The 19,373-nt window shown below is 38.9% G+C and overlaps 1 pseudogene; it reads left to right on the top strand.

Moving 5' to 3' along the window:
- The first annotated feature begins 15,657 nt into the window (after positions 1 to 15,657).
- Positions 15,658 to 16,272, top strand: LOC101130055 (double homeobox protein A-like; annotated as a pseudogene).
- The last annotated feature ends 3,101 nt before the right edge of the window (positions 16,273 to 19,373 follow it).

Here is a 19,373-nt window from a genome sequence, read left to right as displayed (position 1 = left end):
TTATTACCAGTAATCCCCAGCTCCAACAGTGTGAAACCTAGCTCCCATCTGCCAATTATTTATGCAAATTTCAATCCCTGTATACATGTATCGTGGCATCAGAATTGTTAAAACATACCCCTGTGAGAAATAACTATCAATCAGAATACAGTGCTTACATACAACTTCTTTAGCCTTTAGGCTTACAGGCTCCATTCATAGCAAAGTTACTTAAATCAGCAACTTTTTAGCCCAGCGAGGTTTTTTTTTTAATACTTTTATTACATTCTGTATTCCATGTTAGGATCTTCTAACCTTTTCTCATTTTTAAATTATATTTTTCTCTGTGCATTTTAGTTGAGGAAGTTTTTACTGACCTATCTTCAAGCTCACTGATTTCTCACTTGTACCAACTCTGCTGATGAGCCCATCAGAGGCATTCTCTATTTTTTTTTTTTTTTTTTACGGTGGCTTTTTTATTCCTAACTTAAAAAAAAAAACTTTCTCTTAGAGCATTTCCTAATAAATATTCTAAGAGCATTACTCACCTTGCATGTATGTTATTTACTTTTCTATTACAGGCTTTAACATATTAGTGATAGTTATTTTAAATTATCTGTCTGATAATGCCAACAACTGTGTCATATCTACCTTGGTAAATATTCTATGTGTACTTGAAAATAATGTATATTTCACTCGCGTCTGTGTGAAGAGACCACCAAACAGGCTTTGTGTGAGCAACAAGGCTGTTTATTTCACCTGGATGCAGGCAGGCTGAGTCCGAAAAGAGTCAGCGAAGGGAGATGGGGGGGGGCCGTTTTATAGGATTTGTGTAGGTAAAGGAAAAATGGGGGTTGTTCTCTGGTGGGCAGGATTGGGGGTCACAAGGTGCTCAGTAGGGGAGCTTTTGAGCCAGGATGAGCCAGGAGAAGGAATTTCACAAGATAATGTCATCAGTTAAGGCAGGAACATGCCATTTTCATTTCTTTTGTGGTGGAATGTCATCAGTCAAGGCAGGAACTGGCCAGCTGGATGTGTACATGAAGGTCACAGGGGATATGATGGCTTAGCTTGGGTTCAGAGGCCTGACATTCCTGTCTTCTTATATTAATAAGAAAAATAAAATGAAATAGTGGTAAAGTGTTGGGACAGCGAAAATTTTTTGGGGGTGGTATGGAGAGATAATGGGCGATGTTTCTCAGGGCTGCTTCTAGCAGGATTAGGGGCGATGTGGGAACCTGGAGTGGGAGAGATTAAGCTGAAGGAAGATTTTGTGGTAAGGGGTGATATTGTGAGACTGTTAGAAGAAACATTTGTCATTTAGAATTATTGATGATGGCCTGGATACGGTTTTGTATGAATTGAAAAACTAAAGGGAATAAGAGAAGGAGAAAAACAGGAATTAAAGGTCTAAGCATTGGGAGGACCCAGGACATCTAATTAGAGAGTGCCTAAGGAGATTCAGCATAGTCCTGCCAGCAAAGATTATTTATTTACTTTAAGAGTTAAGAGTGGCAGTTTGGGGATAGCACCAGGAGATATCAGCTGTGATGGCTTGGAGAAACAGTGTAAACCGGCAGTGTGAACAAGAGCAGGACATGTATGAGTAGCTGAGAACAGTGAATAGGAGTATGACTAGAGAGAAGATAGTAGGGATGAAAAGTTTTTTGGGGCACAGTACAAGTTGGTCTGGTGTCTGGAATGAGACTGGGGCTTAATAAAAAGGAGCGTCCATACAGGAGCTCAAATGGGCTGTACCCTGCAGCATTCTGAGGACAGGCCTGAATTCTGAGAAGGGAAAATGGTAAAAGTATTGTCCAGTCCTTTTTAAGTTGGTGGCTGAGTTTGGTGAGGTGTGTTTTTAAAAGACCATTAGTCTGTTCTACCTTTCCTGAAGAGTGAGGACTGTAAGGGATATAAAGGTTTCACTGAATACCAAGAGCCTAAAAAAATGCTTGGCTGATTTGCCTAATAAAGGCTGGTCTGTTATCAGACTGTATAGAAGTGAGAAGGCTAAACCGAGGAATTATGTCTGACAGAAGGGAAGAAATAACTGCGGTGGCCTTCTCAGACCCTGTAGGAAAGGCCTCTACTTATCCAGTGAAAGTGTCTACTTAGACTAAGAGGTATTTTTTGTTTTCTAACTCAGGGCATGTTGAGCAAAGCCAATTTGCCAGTCCTGGGCAGGGGCAAATCTCTGAGCTTGATGTGTAGGGAAGGGAGGGGGCCTGAATAATCCCTTAGGAGTAGTAGAATAACAGATGGAACACTGAGAAGTTATTTCCTTGAGGATAGATTTCCACGATGGAAAGGAAATGAGAGGTTCTAAGAGGGGCTAGTGGCTTGTCCTACAGCATAGCCTGCCTTTGCTGGTGTGTGGCAATTAGGCCTGGTGGAACTGCCATCAATAAACCAAGTGTGATCAGGGTGAGAAACAGGGAAGAAGGAAATGTGGAGAAATGGGGTGAACGTCAGGTGGATCAGAGAGATGCAGTCATGAGGGTCAGGTGTGGTATCCAGAATAATGTGGGAGGCTAGATTGAAGTTCGTGCCAAGAACAATGGTAATTGTGGGAGACTCAACAAAGAGTGAGTATAGCTGAAGGAGCCAGGGAGCAGAAATTATATGATCAGGTATGAGGAAGAAAATAGATTTTGGAAGTTATGAGAAACGTAGAGAGTGAGTTGAGCACAGTTTGTGATTTTTAGGGCCTTTAAAAGTATTAAAGCAGCGGCAGCCACTGCACGCAGACATGAGGGCTAGGTTAAAACAGTAAGGTCAAGTTGTTTGGACAGAAAGGCTACAGGGTGCAGTCCTGGCTCTTGTGTAAGAATTCTGACCACACTAACCATGCCTAGGAAGGAAAGCAGTTGTTGTTTTGTGACGGATTGAGGTTTGGGAGATTAGTCGGACATGATCAGCAGGGAGAGCATGTGTGTTTTTATGAGAATTATGCCAAGATAGGTAACAGATGAGGATGAAATTTGGGCTTGACTGAAGTAAAGGTGGCTGTCTGTGAAGGCTTGTGGCAGTACAGCCCAGGTAATTTGCTTAGCCTAATGGGTGTCAGGTCAGTCCAAGTGAAAGCGAAGAGAGGCTGGGAGGAAGGGTTCAAAGGACTAGTAAAGAAAGCATGTTTGAGATCCAGAACAGAATAATGGGTTGTAGAGGGAGGTATTGAGGATAGGAGAGTATATGGGTTTGGCACCATGGGGTGGATAGGCAAAACAATTTGGTTGATAAGGCACAGATCCTGAACTAACCTGTAAGTCTTGTCTGGTTTTAGGACAGGTAAAATGGGGGAATTGTAAGGAGAGTTTATAGGCTTTAAAAGGCCATGCTGTAATAGGTGAGTGATAACAGGCTTTAATCCTTTTAAAGCGTGCTGTGGGATGGGATATTGGCATTGAGCGGCAAGGGAAACAGGCCTTTGAAAAGAAGTTCCAGGGGCTCTGGGAGTGGCTGCCAGGTGAGTTGAACAGTCCAGTTTCCAGTGGGGTCCCACAGAGATGGGACATGCCTTAGAAGGAATCCCAAGCTGCGGGTATTCCTTGGCCTGGTGGCCAGATTTCTGGCACTGGTAGCAAGCTCCTGGGGGAGGCAGTTCTGGAGGAATGCCTGGCCACTGCGGTTTAGGCGTTTGGAAGTTCTTGTGTGCTGGAGATGTGGCTGGGTTTGTCTCACAGTGGAGGCAAGGAATTGCAACTCAGAAATATGTTGCTACTTGGCTGCCTCTACTCTATTATTGTACACCTTGAAGGCGAAGTTAATTAAGTCCTGTTGTGGGGTTTGAGGGCTGGAATTTAATTTTTGGAGTTTTATTTAATGTCGGGAGCGGATTGGGTAATGAAATGTATATTGAGAATAGGATGACCTTTTGACCTTTCAGGGTCTAGGGCTGTAAAGCATCTCAGGGTTGCTGCCAAACAAGCCATGAACTGGGCTGGATTTTTATATTTGATGAAAAAGAGCCTAAACACTATCTGATTTGGGATAAGAAAAAGGATCATTTAACCTTGACTATGCCTTTAGCTCCAGCCACCTTTTTAAGAGTAAATTGCTGGGCAGGTGGGGGAGGGCTAGTCACGGAATGAAACTGTAAGCGGGACCGGGTGTGAGGAGGTGAGGTGATAAAATGATTATAGGGTGGAGGAGCGGAGGCTGAGGAAGAATTAGGACCTAGCTCAGCCTGGCGAGGAGGGGAGAGGTCAGATGGGTCTGTAGAAAAGGAAGATTAGAAAGACTCAGCAACGCTTGGGGTTGGGACTGAGGGGACAGGTGGGAAGGAAAGAAGGAAGATTTGGGATGAGTTGCATTGGGCACAGAGATTAGGGAGGGACCGATGTGTAAAAGAATGCCTGGACGTCAGGCATCACCGACCATTTGCCCATTTTACAAGAATTATTTAGATCTTGTAGGATGGAAAAATTGAAAGAGCCATTTTCTGGCTATTTGGAACTACTGTCGGGTTTGTATTGGGGTCGAGCGGCATTGCAGAAGAAAATAAGACACTTAGATTTTAGGTCAGGTGTGAATTGAAGAGGTTTTAAGTTCTTAAGAACACAGGCTAAGGGAGAAGAAGGAGGAATGGAAGGTGGAAGCTTGCCCATAGTGAAGGAGGCAAGCCCAGAGAAAAGGGAGTAGAGACACAGAGAAGAGGTGGGGGGTTCTTGCCCTCCAGAAAAGCAGAGAAGGGGTCGGGGCATGGAAATAAGGGGTTGGGGCACAGAGATAAGAGGTCGGGGTGTGGAAATAAGGGATTGGGGCCCAGAGATAAGAGGTCAGGGTTCCTGCCCCTCCCCCAGAAAAGTGAGACTGGCCACTAAGGGTGAAGGAGAAGGGGTTGAGGGGTTCTTGCCCCTCCCCCAGAAAAGCAGGACCTGCAACTAAGGGTGAAGGAGAAGGGGTTAAGGAGTTCTTGCCTCTCCCCCAGAAAAGCACAGAAGGGGTAGAGACATGGAGAGAAGGGGTTGGGGTTCTTGCCCCTCCCCCGGAAAAGCAGGACTTGCCACTAAGGGTGAAGGACCAAGGCAGGCATCCTCATGTGGTCTGACACCTCTGAAACCTGGGTGAATAATCAGAGAGGCGTCCCTGCAATGATTAAACAGCAAGGGAAGGCTGCCTTCCTTAGTCTGTGACTGGCACCAGAGTTTTGGGTCCACGGATGAAACGTGTCTCTTTTGTCTCTACCAGAAAATGAAAGGAATTGAAATTAAGAGAAGGGAGACATTGAAGTGTGGCACCAAGACTGAAAGGAGAAAGAGGTTGAGGGATAGTGAGGGAGGTTGGAGAGGAGAGTAAAAAGAGGCCACTTACCGGATTTGAAATTGGTGAGATGTTTCTTGGGCTGTTCGGTCTGAGGACTTGAGGTCGTAGGTGGATCTTTCTCATGGAGCAAAGAGCAGGAGGACAGGGGATTGATCTCCCAAGTGAGGTCCCCCAATCTGAGTCATGGCACCAAATTTCACTCGTGTCCGTGTGAAGAGACCACCAAACAGGCTTTGTGTGAGCAACAAGGCTGTTTATTTCACCTGGGTGCAGGCGGGCTGAGTCCGAAAAGAGAGTCAGTGAAGGGAGATGGGATGGGGCCATTTTATAAGATTTGGGTAGGTAAAGGAAAATTATAGTCAAAGGGGGGTTGTTCTCTGGTGGGCAGGAGTGGGGGTCACAAGGTGCTCAGTAGGGGAGCTTTGAGTGAGGATGAGCCAGGAAAAGGAATTTCACAAGACAATGTCATCAGTTAAGGCAAGGACCGGCCATTTTCTCTTCTTTTGTGGTGGAATGTCATCAGTTAAGGCAGGAACTGGCCATCTAGATGTGTACGTGCAGGTCACAGGGGATATGATGGCTTAGCTTGGGCTCAGAGGCCTGACAGTATATTCTGCTGTTGTCTTGTAAAGCATTCTGTAAATGTTGTTTGTATCTATTTAGTTTATGGTGTCGTTCAGTTCTTTTGTATACTTGCTTTTTTCTTTTTCTTAGTTAAACCCATTACTAACATAGGAGTGTTGAAGTCTCCAATTATATGTGTGAATTTCTCTATTTCTCCTTTCAATTCTGCCCTTTTTTTGTTCCAACTATTTTGGAGCTCTTTAGTTAGGCATATGTGTATATACTTTTAGGATTTTTGCATCTTCCTGATGAATTGACAATTTTATTATGTAATGTTCTTCTTTATCCTTGGTAATTTTTTTTTTGCTCTGAAGTGTACTTTGTCTGATACTAGTATATTCACCAAAGTACAATTTAGTATTTGCATACTATCTCATTTTTCATTCTTTACTTGTAACCTATCTATACAAGCATATTTGAAATTTATTTCTTGAAACTGTATATACTGTGATCATGTTTATTTGTTTAATGAATCTGAAAATCTATCTTTTTTATTAAGTTAAAACACATAATATAAATTTTTGCCATATATTTATTTGCAAATATAAAATTTGTCATCTTAACCATTTTAAGTCTATAATATACTAATGTTAACTATATGCACATTGTTGTGCAACAAATCTTTAGAATTTATTCATCTTGCAAAACTGGAATTCTATACTCATTGAACAACAACTCCCCTTTTCCATTTCCTTCCAGCCTCCAGTAAAGACTATTTATTATACTTTCTGTTTCCAAGAGTTTGACTACTTTAGATGCCTCATAAAATAGAATCATGTAGGATTTGTCCTGGCAATCTCTGTCTTTTAACTTGTGACTTTAGGCCATTTCTATTTAACTTAATTATTGATATGTTTGGATTTAGCTATGCCATATTATTATTTGTTTGATTTCCCCCGTTTTGCTTTTTTATGTTTCCCCATTTTCTGCCTTCTTGGATTATTTTGATTTTTTTGTATTATCTTTTAATTTACCAAGCATGTTTTTGCTATATCTCTTGGAATAGATTTGTTTAGTGTTACTTTGAAAATTATAATGAACATATTTTAGTTTTCACAGGTTAATTAGAATCAATGTTTTATCACTTAAGTGGAATGTAGAAAACCCACAACCATATGTGTCACTTTACCCTCCCCACTTTATGTTATAGCTGTCTTTTAGGTTACATTTATATACATTGAAACATTTATTTAATGTTATTATTTTTCTTTTAACTATCAAATGTATTTTAAAGAATTCAAGAGGATAAGAATAACCTATTATATTTACCAAGATATTCGCAATTTCTCTCTTATTATCCCTGTTGTACCATTTTCTTTTGGTATCATTTTCTTTCTGTCTGAAGAACTTCCTTTAGCAATTCCTTTACAGCACATCTGCTAGCAAAATATTCTTAGTTTTCCTTCATCCGTAACACTGTCATTTCACCTTCAATTTTTAAAGGCTGTTTTGATAACTGTAAAATTTCAAGTTGACGGTTGGGCATGGTGGCTCACGCCTATAATCCCAGCACTTTGGGAGGCTGAGGCAGGCAGCTCACCAGGTCAGGAGATTGAGACCATCCTGACTGGCACAGTGAAACCCTGTCTCTACTAAAAATACAAAAGAAAAAATTAGCTGAGCATGGTGGCGGGCCCCTGTAGTCCCAGCTGCTCAGGAGGCTGAGGGAGGAGAATGGCATGAACCCGGGAGGCAGAGCTTGCAATGAGCCGACATCGCACCACTGCACTCCAGCCTGGGTGACAGAGTGAGACTCCACCTCAAAAAAAAAAAAAATTCAAGTTGACAGTTATTTTCTTTTTCTTTTTGTTTGTTTGTTTGCTTGTTTTTGTTTCGAGACAGGGTCTCACTCTATCAGCCAGGCTGGAGTGCAGTGGCACAAACATGTATATACTTTTAGGATTTTTGCTGCAGGATTTAACTGCAGCCTCGGCCTCTTGGGCTCCAGTGATTCTTCCACCTCGGTCTCCTAAGTAGCTGGGACTACAGGCATATGCCACCACATTTGGCTAATTTTTAAAATTTTTTGTAGAGACAGAGTCTCACTATGTTGCTCAGGCTAGTCTCAAACTCCTGGGCTCATGTGATCCTCCTGCCTCGGCCTCCCAAGGCTCTGAGATTACAGATGTGAACCACCATGCCTGGCCCCAAAAGTCTTTTTCTTTCAGTAATTGAAAAATATTATGCTATTTCCTTTTGTAGTTTCTGGTTAGAAATCTACAGGAGGCCATTATTCTAAGTGAATTGATGCAGGAACAGAAAACCAACTACCACATGTTCTCACTTATAAGGGAAGCTAAAAAATGAGTATACATGGACATAAAGATGGGAACAACAGACACTGGGAACTACTAGAGTAGGCAGGGTGGGAGGGGGTGAGGGTTGAAGAACTACGTATCGGGTACTATGCTCATTATTTGGGTGATGGGATCATTCATACAGCCAATCTCGCTGACACACAATTTACCCATGTAATAAACCTGCACATGTAACCCCAGAAACTAGAAGTTGAAAAAAAACAAAAAACACAAATTGTTCTTTCCTTATAGGTGATGTGCCTATTTTCTGGTTGATTTCAATTATTTTTTCTTTGTCCTCTAGTTTACAGTAATTTGATTATGATTGGTCTAAGCATGAAATTTCTTTGAGTTTATCCCATTTGAGATTCACTCATCTTCCTGAATCTATAGGTTTACGTAGTTTCCCAAACTTGGGAATTTCACAGCCATTATCTCTTGAAATGTACTTTTTAGCACTGTTTTCTGCTGTCCTGAGACTCTGATGACAAGAATGTTATACCTTTATTATTTTCCCCCAGGTCTGAGGCTCTGTTCATTTGCTTTAAATGTTTTTTTTTTTCTGATTTCCAAATTGGATAATTTCTACTGATCTATTTTCAGTTTCACTTACCACTTAATCTGTCATCTCAATTATGCTTTTGAGCTCTTTCAATGAGTTTTATATTTCAGTTATTGTATTTTTTAGTTCTATATTTTCATTTGTTTTTCTTTTCATATCATTGCTGAGACCATTTTTCTTTAAATTTTAGCGTGTCTGCAATTGCTTGTTAGAACACTTTTAAATAGCTGATTTCAAGTATGTGTCAGATAATTCCAACATCTGTGCCATCTCAGTGTTTGTATCTGTTGTGTCCATTTGCTGAGTAGTTTTGGACTGAGGTATCATGTTTTGAGGCTTGAAGTAAAATCATCTGGAGAATTTTGATATATTTATTTTGGGAAGAAATTGACCTGGTTAAATTTGGGCCAAAAGTTTTATCCCACCTGAAGTGGTTTCCCATCAGCTCAGTCTTCAAAACTTTTAAAGAGCTATTCAGATCTGTCCCATTTGTGTATTATCCTTTTGTGGTGTGGGTTCTGGCCAGAAATCTTTCTGTTAGTTCAATTTTCAATGTCTTTGTTATACTGATTAGTGCCAGATCCAATCATGTGTAGTTTTGGAGTAAACTTTGGGATTATTTAACATAATGGAGTTTCTTTCTTAAGGTTCTTCATCATTACAGTCTCCTCAGTACATCTTTTTTCCTTGAGGCTCTTCTTTTAGGTTCTGTAGCCAGAAACATAGAGCCTTAGTTACTCTTCTCTGTTGCTTACTTTTGTGACTGTACCTATGTCCTGGAGCAACACACAAGAGGACAAGAAGACTGAAAAATGGTAAACTCGCCACTGATTTGGTGGGGCTTTGGATTCTGATCTTCTTTCCAATCCTGCTACTACTAATTTTTTAGAGTCCGATAATAACTGCTCAATATATATTCTATTTCATAGCTGCATTCAGTGGTAGAGACAGGGTGGAATGTGTTTTCTCCATCCTATCTAAAACTGGCTCCTACAAGTTATTTATTCCTCTATTGTCACGCATCACCTACACCTAATATTGTCCTCTAGTTTTTTAACATCTTATGGTCTCACCTCATTTTCTTTCTTCCCCAATCAATACTATGTCACTATACTGTTAAGTGACATTTTATATTGTAACTCCCTTGCCTAGCCCTGCCCTGAGTTCAAAGATTCAACTCACCAAGGCATTTCATAATAGGAAATGCCTTATAACTACTTTTCTACACTAATTACTTAGCACATTAGTAATATAATTAAAGCAAGCTATTATAATTTCCCACAGGCATGTTAGTTTCATTGAAAACATTTTCAAGTTGAACTAAACAATGGAAGAAAATATACTCTCTGAAGAATTAATTATCTGTTTATTTATCCCCATTGGAGTGACCAGTAGGCCAGGTAATGAACTTATCACTTTCTAGCTTAAGCCCAAATGGGCAGAGAAATTCTGTGGCAGCTCTTTACTTGTGGCGTTAATGGATGACAGGGGTTTTAGGCAACCCTAGAGAACTCTATCCCCATCTCTGAAAATGTTCTATCACAATTACCACTAACTAGCACTGAAGCCACTTCTGCTCATGGCTCTCAGAGCCAGCTGGTGCAAAGTAGGCAAAAATAAACTTTCCCTTTCTTCTCTCATGTCTCCAGTCTTTCTATCCCCTACAAGCAGCATGATTATAATAAGCACCTCATTTAAGACTGATACGACCTGTGATACAGATTTGCTTATACCCCGCCTTGTTCTTGTATGTAAAACAGCTCATTAGTTCCTCAGCTTCATTTCCATTACTGTTAATGTTCTGGAAAAACTAATTTACACTTAGCGAAAGAGAATTAAAATGAGTGTCAGAAGAATGAAATATGACATTGGTTCTCAAACTGTGGTCCCTGGACCAGTAGCAATACAGCACCTTGTTATAAATGCAAATTCTTGGACCCTGCGTACGGAATTAGAAACTCCTGGGATAGGGCCCAGCAATCTGCGATTTCACAAACCTTCCAAGTGATAGTGATGCATGCCAAATTTGAGAACCACTGCGAGTAGGAAATTAGTTATTGGCTGGCAGTGGCATAATGAGCAAAAACAGTGCATCCTAGGTGTGGGTTGCTTGTCAAATTGTAAAGACCTATTGAACTGGTTTCCTACCATGCTTGGAAGACAACATGTCACCAGCACCAAGTGGTGGTGGGGTGGAAAGGGTAGGCAGAGGGTATATGGGTAGGCTGGGTGTGACGGGCTGGCAATGCCAAAACCTCCATTCTATGTCTGCTCTCTCTCTTGGCCTGGATTTTAATCTCCACAGTCTGCTGATAACACTTTGGCACTTATCCCCAGTAGCATCTTTCTGGTAAAATCCACTTATCTTTGTTCCTGGCTTGCCCTCCTTCAGGAGAGCTGGGTGCACTTCACAGACACTTTTTTTTTTTAATTTTTAATTTCTATGGGTATGCAGTAGCTATAAATACTTATGGGATACATGAAATATTTTGATACAGGCATACAATGTGTAATAATCCCCCCAAAAGAAATGGAATATCCATTACCTCAAGCACTTATCCTTTGTGTTACAAATCATTCATTTATACTCTTTTAGTTATTTTTAAATGTAAAATTAAATTATTATTGACTACAGTGACTCTGGACAAACACACTTTTAAAACCAGACTTCACAACTATGGTATCATCCTGTTCTCTGTATATCACTTCGATAACCCACTGAGACTCCTTGGCTGGCTTCTTACCAGTTTTTAACATCATATAAATTTGTATTTAGCTAGGAATGGATTTTATTAATATAATATATTATAATGACCTAAATTATTATGCCTCATGATGAAAATACATCCTACATTACAATTTGTAATTGAATAGGATTAAAATTTTATTACAAGAAAAATTCTTATTTTACTTTAGAGAAATTTTCAGCAAATGGAATGTATTCATGACAACACTGAAATTTTTCATGTGCTCCTGCATTGGGATTTCTTTCTAAACATCATGGAAATAAAGAATATGAAGGCACAATCAGTTTTCTTGAAAATAGACCACAATTCATTATCAATATAAAGGTTAGCCTCTGCAAAAACTCCAATATTTTTCTAAAAGTTTCCTTAAAGTTATCAAACAAGAAATGGGTTATTTGAACAATAAAGAGTTGGAGAATATTTTTGTTGTCAGCTCATAACTATCTCTGTACTGTTCTTCCCATTGGAGTTAAGAATTTCTCAACAGTTAGAAAAATTTTTCACATAAATACACTCACAACTCAGATGACTGTAACACTTTGTTTTGTAAGATTATGTTTCTGAAGAACACATAATTTTTTATTTTTTATTTTTTGTAAGGACTTTTATGTCTTGAGATTAAAACTATGTATCTTTATAATTTGTATGAAAATGTCAGCTTGTATTTAGCATTTATTTTTTCTATTTATCTTTTTGGGGCATAATTTATATTTAATAAAAAGCATAGTTTATAAGTTTAAAGTTTGATTAATTTGAAAAATGTATACATATGTGTAGCCACTACTTTAATTAAGATATAGAACATTTCTAAAACCCCAAAAGCTCTCTTCTTTCTTTCCTCAATTACTGCCTTTTGCCCCAAGAGAAAAACACGGTTCTTTTTTCCACTATCATATAATAGTTTCATCTATTTTAAAACTTCATATAATTCAAATCATGCAATATGTACTCTCTGTGTCTAGCTTCTTTGATTCTGCATGTTTTGGAGATGCCTATACTTTTTGCAAACATCAATGGTTGATTTCATTTAATTTCTAAGTAGAAATCCATTTCCATGGTGACCAACGATTTGTGGCCATCTTCTTTATACTCACTGGCCTTTTATATACCTTCTTCAATGAAGTATTGATAGAAATATATTTTCCATTTATTTATTTGGGGTGATTGTTTTCTTCTTATTGAATTGTAAGAGTCCTTCCCATATTCTTGGCACAAGTCCTTTATTAGATATGTGTTTTGGAAATATTTTCTCAAAATCTGTTGCTCATCTTTATTTTCTTAAGAATTTTTTGAAATAGGCTTTAAAAAAACAAACAGTTCTGTAGACTGGCCATCTGGGTGGTTTTCCAACTGGTCTTACACGAGATTACTCATACAATTACAGATATCTTACAGCTTGACTGAAACTAAAAGGTCCCAAACAACCCTATTTACATTCTGGAAGTTGGTACTAGCTATTATCTGACATGCCTCTCCTCCTCTAGTAAGCTAGGTTGGACTTCTTCACAACATAGAGGTCTCAATGTTCTAAGAGACTGAAAGCAGACATTGTGATGCCTGTTAAATCCTAGTCTCAGAAATGTTACATCATTTGAGTTGCATATTTTTACCCTTTTTATTGTTCTTTTTTCACTCATGATTTTTCAAGTTCCTTTCTGGTATCATTTCCTTCTGTCTGAAGAAATTTCTTTAGCAACAGTAGAGGAAGAGTAGGTCTGATGGCAACAAAATATCTTAGTTTTTCTTCATTTGGAAACATATATTTTAAAAATTACAAATTGACAATTTATATTTGTATATACATGAGGTAAAAGGGATGTTATGATTTAAAATACAATGTGGAATAATTAAATCAAGCTAATTAACATATACCCATCAACTCAAATACTTATTTATTTTGTGATGAGAACATTTGAAATGTATTAGCAATTTTGAAATGTACAATACACCATTTTTAACTAAATTCACCATGCTGTGCAGTAGATCTTAAAAAAATCTTATTCCTCCTATCTAACTGAAATTTTGTAACCTTTGACCATCATCTCTCCATTTCTGTCTCCACCACTGGCAGACTCTGTAACCACCATTCTAATTTGTGCTTCTATCAGTTTGACTTTTTTAGATTCCACATGTAAGTGAGATCATGTGGTATTTGTCTTTCTGTGCCTGGCTTATTTCACTTAGCATAATGTTCTACATTTCCATCTATGTTGCTGCAAATGACAGAATACTCTTCTTTTCGAAGACTGAATGGTATTCCATTGTGTATGTATACCACATTTCTTCATTCGCTCATCTGATGATTAACACTTAGGCTGATTTCATAACTTGGCTATTGTGAACAGTTCTGCAATGAATATGAGAGGGCAGACATCTTGTCAACAAACTGATTTCAAATATTTTGGGTAAATAACCAAAAGAGGGATTGCTAGATCATATGGTAAATCTATTTTCAGTTTTTTGAGGAACTGCCATATGGTTTTCCATAATATCTGTACTAATTTACATTCCCACCAGCAGTATACAAGGATTCCTTTTTCTGTACTTCCTCACCAACACTTGTTATCATTTTTGTCTTTTTGATCATAGCCATTCTGACAGATGTAAGATTGTATCTCATTATGGGTTTAATTTGCATTTTCCTAATGATTAGCAATGTTAAGCATTTTTTTCGTATATTCATTGGTCATTTGTAGGTATTCTCGTGATAAAGGTCTATTCAGGTCCCTTACCAAATTTTTAATTGACTTTTAAATTTTTTTGCTATTGAGTTGTTTGAGTTCCTTATGTATTTTGGATATTAACCCACTATCAAATGTATGACTTGCAAATATTTTTTCTCAATCTGTAGGTTGTCTCTTCATACTGATACTTGTTTCCTTTGTTGTGCAGAAGCTTTTTAGTTTGATGTAATGTCATTCATCTTTTCTTGCCAGTGCTTTGGGGTTTAATACAAAAAATTATTGCCCAGAACAATGTCATGTAGTTTTCCCCATGTGTTTTCTTCAAGTAGTTTTACAGTTTCCAGTCTTACATTTACGACTATAATCCATTTTGAGTTTATTTTCATATATGTGTGAGATAAGGGTTTGATTCATTCTTCTGCATGTGAATATCTAGTTTTTCCAACACCATTTATTGAAGATACTATGTTTTCCCACTGTGTATTCTTGGCACATATGTCAAAATTAATTTACTGTGCATGAGTGAGTTCATTTCTGAGCTTTCTAGTCTGTTCCATTTGTCAGTGTGTCCATTTTTGGTCAGTACCACATTGTCTTATTTGCTATAGCTTTGTGGTAAAGTTTGAAATCAGATAGTGCAATGCCTCCAGCTTTGTTCTTTTGCTCATGATTGCATAGTGATGCTTAAGTAAAACCAAAATCATCCTGGGAATATAAAAAATAATATATCTGTTTACATTTTGGTGTGGGATGAGTAGAATCTTGTTTTCAAATTCCTTGTTTGAAAGGCTATTAAGAAGAATACATCCTCACTTAACAGTTTTCTAATTCCTTGGTGGTATCCTCTGTCCTTTGGTAACATGTGAAAGTAGAGCACACTTTTCTATTTTTGTTCCTGCCGCACCCCTCATAAGGTGAAGCACACATAGAGCACTCCCAGGGTCAGTGTGAGCCCAGCACCGGCTCAGGCTGCTGATGCTCCAGAGTCGGATTCCACTTTCCACTCAAATGGCAGCCACAGGTAGACGTGCCCATCACAACCAACTCCGTGCATTAATAATCTCTGTTTATTCTACAAGTGGTTTCCACATGAAAAATGGCACAATGTTTCTCAGAAGACAACTACATAAAAATCAGCATACTTAAAATCACAGCAAATAATCAGACAATCAATGAAAATACTTACCCAAACACTAATTATAGACTATGCCTTCTGAATATATTTGTCATAAACTTGGAGTAAGGAATCCTCATAGGCACTGAACAATTCAAAAAATCCAAAGCTGTTTGTTAGAATACTGGTGCTTTCGGGTAGAAACTCTCATCCATATCCTGGTAAGGCTGAAGTTGCACAGGTGTTTTCATTTGTCAAAACCCAGAAAATCATATGCTTTAGATTTGTGAATTATGTTGTATTATATGCAATCTTTCTTTTTAAAAATGAGCTGTGAGCAGTCTCCCAGACAGTAGCTCAGCCTCCAGGAATCTCTTCCAGCATGGCCAAAGACACCTCTTCACACAAGATGGTAGCCACAAATCGCAGGAGCAATCACACCAAATTCACAGAAGATCAATTGAAAATCCTTATCAATACCTTCAATCAAAAACCTTACGCAGATTATGCTACCAAACAAAAACTTGCTTTAGAAATCAATACAGAAAAGTACAGAATCCAGATTTGGTTTCAGAATCAAAGAGCTAGGAATGGATTCCAGAAAAGACCAGAACCTGAGACTTTAGATTCAAGCCAGAGCCATGGGCAAGATCAACCTGGTGTGGAATTTCAAAGTAGAGAAGCCAGACGGTGTCATACCACCTATAGCACCTCTCAATTACACACTCTCATCAAGGCATTTATGAAAAATCCATACCCTGGGATTGATTCCAGAGAACAACTTGCTGAAGAAATTGGTGCTCCAGAGTCAAGAGTCCAAATTTGGTTCCAAAAATTGAAGATCTAGATTTCATCTCCAGAGAAAAGGGAACCTGTTATGTCCTTAGAACAAGAAGACCAGGGGCAAGATTTCTGAGGGACTTCAAGGTACAGAAGATACACAAAATGGCACCAACCTCACTAGCACTCTCATTTCTCTAGAGCCAGAACATGGTGAACACAGTCAAGTTCAGTGTATTTGATATTATCAACTTGGGCCCTAAATCTCTCTCACAGTCTTCCTGGAGTCTATCCTTCTGCTGAAAGTGCAAGCTAAGCCTTCTGAAAATGGTAAAGGACTTGGCCGGGTGTGGTGGCTCACGCTTGTAATCTCAGCACTTTGGGAGGCTGAGGCAGGAAGATTGCTTGGGCCCAGGAGTTCAAAACCAATCTGGGCAGCATAGTAAGACCCTGTCTCTATTATAAAAAACAAAATAAATAAAAAGGACTGTAGGAGACCGAGACAGGTACAGGAGGCACCACACTACCCTATTGACACAGCCTGGATCCAGAGTTCAGCAGACCTTGAGACAATGAAAATAAACTTAGTAATAATCATTTTTCAATCATTGCAGTAATTATTGATTTGGACAAAAATCAGTTGACGTCAAAACCTTAAAGTGACGCTGCTCTGCCTATGGAGTAGCCATTCTTTTATTCCTTTAGTTTCTTAATAAATTTTCTTTCACTTAAAAAAAAACCTTATAGTTCGATGAAGAATGAGATATATACCTCATTTCAAAGAATCTTCTCAAACACACTTATTAATTACAAAAGGAAAATCAGTAATTTTGCAGTGAAGAAATATGGCCAACTCCACCTTAACCAAGTGGCTGAAAGTCACTGCACCAGTAATGGCACAAACCAATATGAGATGCTTCCTGATATGATACACTAAAAAGGGCACAGTCTCTTCTGCATATTGCTGACAGAAAGTGAGTAAGCTGAAACTGAAACTAATAATTAGGCAATGTCAAGCAAACACAAATTCAGGTTGACAGTCTGCAAAGTAACATCCATGTACTCTTCAACAATGGATTGATCCTAGCTCAGGAGGCTGAGGCGGGAGGATTGCTTGAGGCCAGGAGTTCCAGATCAGCCTGGGCAACATGATGAGATCCCATCTCTACAAACATCACTGACTACACTGTGCTCTGCCCAGGGATCAGACCTCAAGTGCTGTCCTTGGAGTACCCAGCACTGGCTGAATGCTCTTCTATGCCCGGTTCATGTAAGGCTGGGGAGCAATGACAATTTTAGTGAATCCACATGCTCTGACTACATTTCATTTCACCAATGAAAGTCATTTTCTAATATTAATTATGCTACTTGAAAGTTACTTGTTTCACTAATGAAAACCCATTTTTGACATTCAATATGTTCATTTGCAAAACATTAAAACAATTTTTTATAAATGTATCTATTGTTATTTTTTAAATTCTGGTTAAATATATGAAACATAAAATTTACCATCTTTTTGTTTTGTTTTGTTTTGTTTTGTTTGAGACAGAGTCTTATGCTGTTGTCCAGGCTGGAGTGCAGTGGTGCAATCTTGGCTCACTGCAGCCTCCACCTCCTGGGTTCAAGTGATTCTCGTGCCTCAGCCTCCTGAGTAGCTGGGACTACAGGCACACACCACCATGCCCAGCTAATTTTTGCATTTTTAGTAGAGATGTGGTTATGCCCTGTTGGCCAGGCTGGAAAATGTACCATCTTAATCGTTGTGAGTATACAGTTTAATAGCATTGAATACATTCACATTGTTGTGCAACCATCACCACCATCTATCTTCAGAACTCTTTTCATCTTGCAAAATGGAAATTCTGTCCCCATTAAATAGTAACTGCCCATTCTCTCCTCCCCCGAACCCCTGGCAATCATCATTCTACTTTCTGTCTATAAAGTTGATGATTTTCACTACTTCATTAAGTGGAATCAGACAATACTTGTCCTTTTGTGATTGTCCCACTTTACTTGGCATAATGTCCTCAAGGTTCATCCCAAGAGGTGTGAGACGAGGCTTTTTCTAGCCCCCTTCTTCCTCCAGATCTAAATAATTTCATGCAGCTTTTAGATGGATTAGAAACATAATTTTACTATGGTAGACACAAAATAGTTTTAAGAGAAAAATGGACCTGATGTCTACCATCAAAAACAACAGCTTAACCAAAAACAATACCAGGATCAAAAGTCAGGGTTTAGGCTGTACCATCTTCATTGTCTGAATTAAAGAAATTCATTCACATTGTGGCACATGTTATAATTTTCTACCTTTTTAATGCTGAATTCCTTCACATGTATATACCATCATTTTTATGCACTCATCCTTTGATGAACACTTGAGTTGCTCTATGTTTTGGCTTATTGTGAATAGAGCTGCTATGAACATGGATGTTTGAATATCTCTTTGTGACCCTGCTTTCAATTCATTTGGGGAAATATCCAGAAGTGGAATGACTGGGTCACATGGTAATTTAACTTTAATTTTTTGAGGAGCTGCCCTATTGACTTGCAAAATATGAATTTTTGATGGCAATAAGGATAACAGATGAACTTACATTTGTTGCCCCAGTGTATTAGTCTGTTTTCACACTGCTATACAGAACTACTTGAGACTGGGTAATTTATATGAAGAAAAGAGGTTTAATTGACTCACGGTTCTTCAGGCTTAACAGGAAGCATGACTAGGAGGCCTCAGGAAATTTACAATCATGTGGGAGGAATAGGGGAAGCAAGCACATCTTACTACTGCGGAGCAGGAGAGTGAAGGGGAAAGTGCCACACAATTTCAAACAACCAGGTTTCAGGAGAACTCACTATCACAAGAAAAGCAAGGGGGAAATCAGCCCCCATGATCCAATCACCTCCCACCAGGCCGCTCCCCCAACACATGGGGATTACATTCAAGATGAGATTTCAGTGGGGACACAGAGCCAAGCCGTATCACCCAGTGTGGCCCTTTCTGATTAAGTACTGCTGATCGCCTCTGGGCTGGGCATTCTAGAGAGCAGGTGAGAGCTGATTATCCCTAGAATGCAAGCATAAACTCATTGCCCTTACATAACATCCCAGCCATTGTACTGAGCTATTACAGCTGTAACTCACAGCCAGATGATGCCCTGAATTCCCACACAGATCAGGAAGCTCTTTAAGGGTAGAGATCAAGTCTAGTATTTCTTTATTTTCCTTTGCTTTGTGATAGTTACTCAGTTAAATGTGTCAGAGAGGTAAGAGAGAGATCTGACTCAGACGGAAAATCCAAATTCTGGTATTGTGTCT

The sequence above is a fragment of the Gorilla gorilla genome, chromosome 8 (assembly GCF_029281585.2).
Source record: "Gorilla gorilla gorilla isolate KB3781 chromosome 8, NHGRI_mGorGor1-v2.1_pri, whole genome shotgun sequence".
In the NCBI taxonomy this organism is placed as follows: domain Eukaryota; kingdom Metazoa; phylum Chordata; class Mammalia; order Primates; family Hominidae; genus Gorilla; species Gorilla gorilla.
The sequence above is the reverse complement of the archived record's forward strand: the minus strand, read 5'-3'. Positions and strand labels throughout refer to the sequence as shown.